We start from the raw sequence: 9618 nt of genomic DNA, 5'->3' as shown, positions 1-9618 counted from the left end.
ACAAAGACCAGCCACAGCACAGAGGTGGAACAGGATCTGCACTAGGCGATAGTTTTATTACCAGGAAAACATACTTGTTTTTACAGATAAAGTCAGTTGGCTTTATTTCTTAGAAATATTTAGGAAAAGAAAAGAAGATTTGATAATTCTTTTAGGAATTTGTTGCTTTGTTTAAATGACAGCATCAGAAATTTGAATGATTTTTTTTTTAGGTTGTCAGGTATCAGCTTCCCAGCATAGATGAGATGATTGTTAATAACATGTAAAGTTTGAAACAAGGCAAGCTTTGTAGGACACTTTTACCTTTGTTAATGAAATGGCTGGATTGTAAAGGAATGTATGGTATTGAGGACACATGAAGTAAACATGGGCGACTTAGTTTGGAAAATAGCAAAGGCCTAATGCCAAATAAGTTATTTGCATGTTTACAGCATAAAGAGGAAATGAAAATTTATTTCATGATACAAATTGGTTTATATGTACTTTTCTGGGAAATGGTTGAGGTTCTCCAAGAACATGTGCATTTCTGTAACTGGAAGAACACATCTGCTCGAATACTCTAGTGAAAATAATCACTTTCTTGATTTTCTATTCTGAGAACCAGGTCTAAGATTCAAAAGAAGAATTAATTAGCCAGAGAGATCACATGGCACACCCAGCATATAGACCCCTCCTATTTGCAAGAGAAATTTGAAAACCATTTCCAGCAGAGAGATCTCCACTCTCACCTGTTTCACTACCTAGGATCCTACCTCTTAATTCACCATCAACTCTTCATGCTTTGCATCTTTTCTTGTAACTGGGGAATCGTGTTGCCCCTTACATGTCTATTCTTGAAGTTTGTATCCCTGCCAAACTCTTATCAATTTTTACCCCACTCAGTTATTGCCTTAAGTTCTAGTTCTCCAAGTTATGGCTTTCCTACCTACTCCCTTCCGCCTGCTCTCTAAAACCTTCTCAGAAAGAACTGCTGTCCTATCTTTTTACCCTGAGCACACAGTTAGAAGTCCCCCAGCATCTGGCACTGTCTTCTAGGTGTAAGCCCTGATTCTTGGATCTCACTGGAATGTGGCCGTTTGCCTTTGTGTGTCTTTCTGATATGTGACGTTCCATGCATAGCTTCTCAGCCTTATCTCCCCACTACTGAACCCAGAAGTAATCATGCTGTATGACACTAGTGAGAAAGACAAGGTTAAGTCCAAGTTTATGGCTTTCAAAACTTGATGGAATATAATCTTATAAATGAAGACATGAAGATTATTGTATTAGCTTTCTCCAAGAAACTTGTAACTGATTTTTCCAGGTTGATATCTATGCTATGCTACTATGTAGATATATTTTTATGAAAGGATGACTTTACTATTAAATTGATTTTGAAATTACATGTATGAATAGAATGTACCTTTGCATAAAAGTTCAAATAATTATTTTAACATATTATTGGAGTATAATTGCTTTAAAAGTTGTGTTAGGGCTTCCCTGGTGGCACAGTGGTTGAGAGTCCGCCTGCCAATGCAGGGGACACAGGTTCGTGCCCCGGTCCGGGAAGATCCCACATGCCGCGGAGCGGCTGGGCCCGTGAGCCCTGGCCGCTGAACCTGCGCATCCGGAGCCTGTGCTCCACAACAGGAGAGGCCACAACAGTGAGAGGCACGCTTACCACAAAAAAAAAAAAGTTGTGTTCCTTTCTGCTGTATAACAAAGTGAATCAGCTATACTTATACATATATCACAATAACCCCTCCCACGCTTCCTATCCCATCCCTCTAGGTGGTCACAAAGCACCAAGGTGATCTCCCTGTGCTATGTGGCTGCTTCCCATTAGCTATCTATTTTACATTTGGTAGTGTATATATGTCCATGACACTCTCTCACTTCATCCCAGCTTCCCCTTCCCCCTCCCCATGTCATCAAGTCTATTCTCTACATCTGTGTCTTTATTCCTGTCCTGCCCCTAGGTTCTTCAGAACCATTTTTTTATTAGATTCCATAAATATATGTTAACATATGGAATTTTTTTTTTCTCTTTCTGACTTACTTCACTCTGTATGACAGACTCTAAGTTCATCTACTTCACTACAAATAACTCAATTTCATTTCTTTTAATGGCTGAGCAATATCCCATCGTATATATGTGCCACATCTTCTTTATCCATTTATCTGTCAATGGACACTTAGGTTACTTCCATGTGTTGGCTATTGTAAATAGTGCTGCAATGAACATTGTGGTACATGACTCTTTTTGAATTATGGTTTTCTCACAGTATATGCCCAGTAGTGGGATTGCTAGTTCTATTTTTAGTTTTTTAAGGAACCTCCATACTGTTCTCCATAGTGGCTGTATCAATTTACATTCACACCAAAAGGGCAAGAGAGTTCCCTTTTCTCCACACCCTCTCCAGCACTTATTTTTGTAGATTTTTTGATGATGGTCATTGTGACTGGTGTGAGATAATACCTCATTGTAGTTTTGATTTGCATTTCTCTAATGATTAGTGATGTTGAGCATTCTTTCATGTGTTTGTTGTCAATCTGTGTACCTTCTTTGGAGAAATGTCTATTTAGGTCTTCTGCCCATTTTTGGATTGAGCTGATTGTTTTGTTTTTTTTTTTTTTTTTTTTTTTTTTTAATATTGAGCTGCATGGGCTGCTTCTGTATTTTGGAGATTAATCCTTTATCAGTTGCTTCATTTGCAAATATTTTCTCCCATTCTGAGTGTTGTCTTTTCATATTGTTTATGGTTTCCTTTGTTGTGCAAAAGCTTTGAAGTTTCATTAGGTCCCATTTGTTTATTTTTGTTTTTATTTCCATTGCTCTAGGAGGTGGGTCAAAAAGGATCTTGCTGTGATTTGTGTCATAGAGTGTTCTGCCTATGTTTCTTCTAAGAGTTTTATAGTGTCTGGCTTTACATTTAGGTCTTTAATCCATTTTGAGTTTATTTTTGTGTATGGTGTTAGGGAGTGTTGGAATTTCATTCTTTTACATGTAGCTGTCCAGTATTCCCAGCACCACTTATTGAAGGGGCTATCTTTTCTCCACTGTATATTCTTGCCTCTATTATCAAAAAATAAGGTGACCATATGTGCCTGGGTTTATCTCTGAGCTTTTTATCCTGTTCCATTGATCTATATTTCTGTTTTTGTGCCAGTACCATACTGTCTTGATTACTGTAGCTTTGTAGTATAGTCTGAAGTCAGGGAGCCTGATTCCTCCAGCTCCATTTTTCTTTCTCAAGATTGCTTGGCTATTTGGGATCTTTTGTGTTTCCATACAAATTGTGAAAGATTTTGTTCTAGTTCTGTGAAAAATACCATTGGCTGTTTGATAGGGATTACATTGAATCTGTAGATTTCTTTGAATAGTATAGTCATTTTCAAAGTGCTGATTCTTCCAATCTAAGAACATGGTATATCTGTCCATCAGATTGTATCATCTTTAATTTCTTTCATCAGTGTCTTATAGTTTTCTGCATACAGGTCTTTGTCTCTTTAGGTAGGTTCATTCCTAGGTAGTCTATTCTTTTTGTTGCAAGGGTAAATGGGAGTGTTTCCTTAATTTCCATTTCAGATTTTTCATCATTAGTGTATAGGAATGCAAGAGATTTCTATGCATTAATTTTGCATGTTTCTACTTTATCAAATTCATTGATTAGCTAGTAGTTTTCTGTTAGCATCTTCAGGATTCTCTATTTATAGTATCATGACATCTGCAAACAGTGACAGTTTTACTTCTTCTTTTCCAGTTTGGATTCCTTTATTTCCTTTTTTCTCTGATTGCTACAGCTAAAACTTCCCAAACTATGTTGAATAATAATGGTGAGAGTGGGCAACATTGTTTTTTTCCTGATCTTAGTGGAAATGGTTTCAGGTTTTCACCATTGAATGATGTTGGCTGTGGGTTTGTCATATGTGGCCTTTATTATGTTGAGGCAAATTCCCTCTTTGCCTACTTTCTGGAGGGTTTTTATCATAAATAAGTGTTGAATTTTGTTGAAAGCTTTTTCTACATCTATTCAGGTTATCATAAGGTTTTTATCCTTCAATTATTTAATATGGTGTATCACATTGATTGATTTGCATATATTGAAGAATCCTTTCATTCCTGGGATAAATCCCACTTGATCATAGTGTATGATCCTTTTAATGAGCTGCTGGATTCTGTTTTCTAGTATTTTGCTGAGGATTTTTGCATCCATATTCATCAGTGATATTGGCCTGTAGTTTTCTTTTTTTTTCTTGTGACATCTTTGTCTGGCTTTGGTATCAGGATGATGGTAGCCTCATATAATGAGTTTGGGAGCTTTCCTCCCTCTGATGTATTTTGGAAGAGTTTGAGAAAGATAGGTGTTATCTCTTCTTTAAATGTTTGATAGAATTCACCTGTAAAGCCATCTGGTCCTGCCTTTGGTTTGTTGGATGATTTTTAATCACAGTTTCAATTTCAGTGCTTGTTATTGGTCTGTTTATATTTTCTATTTCTTCCTTGTTCAGTCTCACAAGTTGTGCATTTCTAAGAATTTGTCCATTTCTTCCAGGTTCTCCATTTTATTGGCAATAGTTGCTTGTAGTAATCTCTCATGATCCTTTGTATTTCTGCAGTGTCAGTTGTTACTTCTTTTTCATTTCTAATTATGTTGCTTTGAGTCTTCTACCTTTTTTTCCCCCCTTTTTTTCTTGATGAGTCTGGCTAATGGTTTATCAATTTTGTTTATCTTCTCAAAGATCCAGCTTTTATTTTTTTTGACCTTTGATATTGTTTCCTTCATTCCATTTTTGTTTATTTCTGATCTTTTGTTTATGACCTCTTTCCTTCTGCTAACTTCAGGATTTTTTTGATCTTCTTTCTCTAATTGCTTTAGGTGTAAGGTTAGGTAGGTTATATGAGATTTTTCTTGTTTCTTGAGGTAACATTATATTGCTATAAACTTCCTTATTAGAACTGCTTTTCCTGAATCCAATAGGTTTTGGGTCATCGTGTTTTCATTGTCATTTGTTTATTGGTAGTTTTTGATTTCCTCTTTGATTTCTTCAGTGATCTCTTGATTATTTAATAGTGTATTGTTTAGCCTCCATGTGTTTGTATTTTTTACAGTTTCCTTTCCTGTAATTGATATCTAGTCTCATAGCATTGTGGTTGGAAAAGATACTTGATACAATTTCAATTTTCTTAAATTTACCAAGGCTTGATTTGTGACCCAAGATATGATCTATCCTGGAGAATGTTCCATGAGCACTTGAGAAGAAAGTGTATTCTGTTATTTTTGGATGGAGTGTCCTTTAAATATCAATTAAGTCCATCTTGTTTAATGTATCACTTAAAGCTTATGTTTCCTTATTTATTCTTATTTTGGATGGTCTGTCCATTGGTGAAAGTGGTGTGCTAAAGTCCCCTACTATGATTATGTTACTGTCAATTTCCCCTTTTTTGACTGTTAGTATTTGCCTTATGTATTGAGGTGCTCCTACATTGGGTGCATAAATATTGAAAATTGTTATATATTCTTGGATTGATCTCTTGATCATTATGTAGTGTCCTTCTTTGTCTCTTCTAATAGTGTTTAATTTAAATTCTATTTTGTCTGATATGAGAATTGTTACTCCAGCTTTCTTTTGATTTCCATTTGCATGGAATATCTTTTTCCATCCCCTCACTTTCAGTCTGTATGTGTCCCTAGGTCTGAAGTGGGTCTCTTGTAGGCAGCATATATATGGGTCTTGTTTTTGTATCCATTCAGCCAGTCTATGTCTTTTGGTTGGAGCACTTAATCTATTTACATTTAAGGTAGTTATCAGTATGTATATACTTATTACCATTTTCTTAACTGTTTTGGGTTTGTTATTGTAGATCTTTTTTCTTCTCTTGTGTTTCCTGCCTAGAGAAGTTCCTTTAGCATTTGTTGTAAAGCTGGTTTGGTGTTGCTGAATTCTCTTAGCTTTTGTTTGTCTGTAAAGCTTTTAATTTCTCTGTTGAATCTGAATGAGATCCTTGCTTGGTAGAATAATCTTGATTGTAGTTTTTTCCCTTCCATCACTTTAATTATGTCCTGCCACTCCCCTCTAGTTACAGAGCTTCTGCTGAAAAATCAGCTGTTAACATTATGGGGATTCCCTAGTATGTTGTTTGTTGCTTTTCTCTTGTGGCTTTTAATAATTTTCCTTTGTATTTACAGTTTGATTAATATGTGTCTTGGCATGTTTCTCCTTGGATTTATCCTGTATGGGACTCTCTGCACTTCCTGGACTTGATTGACTATTTCCTTTCCCATATTCGTGAAATTTCCATCTATAATCTCTTCAAATATTTTCTCAGTCCCTTTGTTTAGCTATTCTTCTTCTGGGACCCTATATTCAAATGTTGGTGTGTTTAATGTTTTCCCAGAGGTCTCTCTGACTGTCCTTAATTTTTTTCAATCTTTTTCTTTATTCTGCTCTGTTGTAGTTATTTCCACTCTTTTATCTTCCAGATCATTTATCTGTTCTCCATCAGTTATTCTGCTATTGATTACTTCCAGAGAACTTTTAGTTTCATTTATTGTGTTGTTCATCATTGTTTGTTTGCTTTATAGTCCTTCTAGGTCCTTGTTAAACGTTTCTTGTATTTTCTCCATTCTATTTCCATGATTTTGGATGATCCTTACTATTATTACTCTGAATTCTTTTTCAAGTAGACTGCCTATTTCCTCTTCATTTGTTTGGTCTGGTGGCTTGTTACTTTGCTCCTTCATCTGCTGCATATTTCTCTGTCTTCTCATTTTGTTTAACTTACTGTGTTTGGGGGTCTCTTTTTTGTGGGCTGCAGGTCCATAGTTCCCTTTGGTTTTGGTGTCTCCCCCCAGTGGCTAAGGTTGGTTCAGTGAGTTGTGTAGTTTTCCTAGTGGAGGGGACTGGTGCCTGTGTTCTGGTGGATGAGGCTGGATCTTGTCTTTCTGGTGGGCAGGACCTCATCCAGTGGTGTGTTTTCGGGTGGCTGTGAACTTATTATGATTTTAGGCAGCCTCTCTGCTAGTGGGTCGGGTTGTGTTCCTGTCTTGCTAGTTGTTTGGCATGGGGTGTCCAACACTGGAACATGCTGGTTGTTGATTGGAGCTGTGTCTTAGTCTTGAGATGGACATCTCCGGGAGATCTCTCACCAGTTGATATTACATGGGCCTGGGAGGTCTCTGGTGGTCCGTCCTGAAGTTGGCTCTCCCATCTCTGAGGTCAGGCCTGGCACCCAGCTGGAGAACTAACAGCCTGACACCCAGCTGGAGCACCAACACTCTGTCAGCCACACTACTCAGAAGACAAGGAAAAAAATAAGGATAAATTAAATTAAATTAAAAAGTTATTAATATAAAAAAGTAAATATTATTAAATAAAAAAGTAATAAAAAAAGACAAGAGTAACCAAACCAATAAACAAATCCACCAGTGATAACAAGCACAGGAAACTAAACTAAGATAAACATATAAATCAAAATCTAGTCAGTTGCATACAGCAAACCCCAAGTCTACAGTTGCTCCCTTTCCACCACCTCAATTTTGGGATGATTTGTTGTCTATTCAGGTATTCCACAGATGCAGGGTACATCAAGTTGATTGTGGAGATTTAATCAGCTGCTCCTGAGGCTGCTGGGAGAGATTCCTCTTTCTCTTCTTTGTTCGCACAGCTCCTGGCATTCAGCTTTGGATTTGGCCCCACCTCTGCATGTAGGTCACATGAGGGCATCTCTTCTTTGCTGAGACAGGACCGGATTAAAGATGCAGCTGATTCCAGACCTTTGGCTCTCTCAGTACAGGAGGAGGGAGGGGTACGGAATGCAGGGCGAGCCTGTGGTGGCAGAGACTGGTCTGATGTTGCAACGGCCTGAGGCGCACCATGTGTTCTCCCAGGAAAGTTGTCCCTGGATCACGGGACCCTGGCAGTGGTGGGCTGCACAGGTTTCTGGGAGGGGAGATATGGATAGTGACCTGTGCTTGCACACAGGCTTCTTGGTGGCTACAGCAGCAGCCTTAGCATCTCATGCCCATCTCTGGTGTCTGCACTGATAACCATGACTCGTGCCTGTCTCTGGAGTTTGTTTAGGTGGTGCTCTGAATCCCCTCTCCTCGTGCACCCTAAAACAATGTCCTCTTGCCTCTTAGGCAGTTCCAGACATTTTCCCAGACTCCCTCCCAGCTAGCTGTGCTGCACTAGCCCCCTTCAGGCTATGTTCATGCAGCCAACCCCAGTTTTCTCCCTGGTTCTGACTTCCAAAGCCGGAGCCTCAGCTCCCAGCTCCTACCCCACCTGGTGGGTGAGCAGACAAGCCTCTCAGGCTGGTGACTACTGGTCGGCACCAATCCTCTGTGTGGGAATCTTTCCAGTTTGCTCTCTGGACCACTGTTGCTGTGCTCTCCTCCATGGCTCCAAAGCTTCCTCCCCGCCAACCCCCATCTCCGCCGGTGAAAGGGCTTCCTAGTCTGTGGAAACTTTTCATCTTTCACATCTCCCTCCCAGAGGTGCAGGTCCAGTCCCTATACTTTTGTCTCTGTTTCTTCTTTTTTCTTTTGCCCTACCCATGTACATGGAGGAGTTTCTTGCCTTTTGGGATGTCTGAGGTCTTTTGCCAGCATTCAAAATGTTTTGTAGGAGTTGTTCCACATGTAGATGTAATTTTGATGTATTTGTGGGGGTGAAGGTGATCTCCATGTCTTATTCCTCTGCCTCCTCTCCTCTCCTCTTACTCCTTTCAAATAATTTTTTACTATATTTAGCCCTACATTTTTTTTCTAATTGAATTAAATTAAAAATGTGTTTTTCCATGTTATTTTGGAGCTAAGTGTCATACCAAAGTACAATGTGAAACTATTAAAGTTAAATATTTGGTGGAAAATAAATAAATTTGCTTAGACTAAACATCTATGAAACCATTATAATTTTCCTTTTAACCAAGTATAAACGTGAATATTTTTATTTCTCTCAGTGTTCCACAGAATACACCTAGGATTACAATTGTGTAGAAGAAAGGGTTGGTAGATCTGGCATTCTACATTTGACTGAATCCCTGTTTAAGTATGCAACTTCAGGATAATCCATGATTTCTTTATCCATTGTACAGTTCTGTTTGTAAGGAGAAGTAACTCATTTAACTCGGCTATTTGTAATTAAATTGTTACAATATTTTGAGTGCGTTTGATCTTCAATATTTGATTTAATGGTTATAGATTTATTTAACAGCATGGAGAGTATAAATTCAGAATGTATGATGCAATTATTATAAATTAATTCCATCTTAGTTGACTTTTAAAAACTGGAATTTAATGCACTTATATAAAAGGGGAACCCTAGTTAATATACAATAAAATTATATGAGAATTACTTAAACTTAGGCTATAAATGTAAATTACATTCTTATTAGCATATAAAACTTTCAGTATTACTGTTGTCAAGATATTTAGGCATAGCCATAAAGCATAGTTACTGCTAGAGTTAATTTTTTTGAAAAATAAAAATGAGTTCATCTTTACTATGTTTTCTGGTGGCACTGAAAATGTATTTAATTAGCTTCTTAAAAATAATTATGTGAAGAGGTGATTAAGATATGGTCATTATCATCATTGCCTAAAATTTTACCTCACACACACATATAGCAATATA

Source organism: Stenella coeruleoalba (genome assembly GCF_951394435.1).
Source record: "Stenella coeruleoalba genome assembly, chromosome: 12".
Classification (NCBI taxonomy): domain Eukaryota; kingdom Metazoa; phylum Chordata; class Mammalia; order Artiodactyla; family Delphinidae; genus Stenella; species Stenella coeruleoalba.
This window is presented reverse-complemented; position numbering follows the sequence as displayed.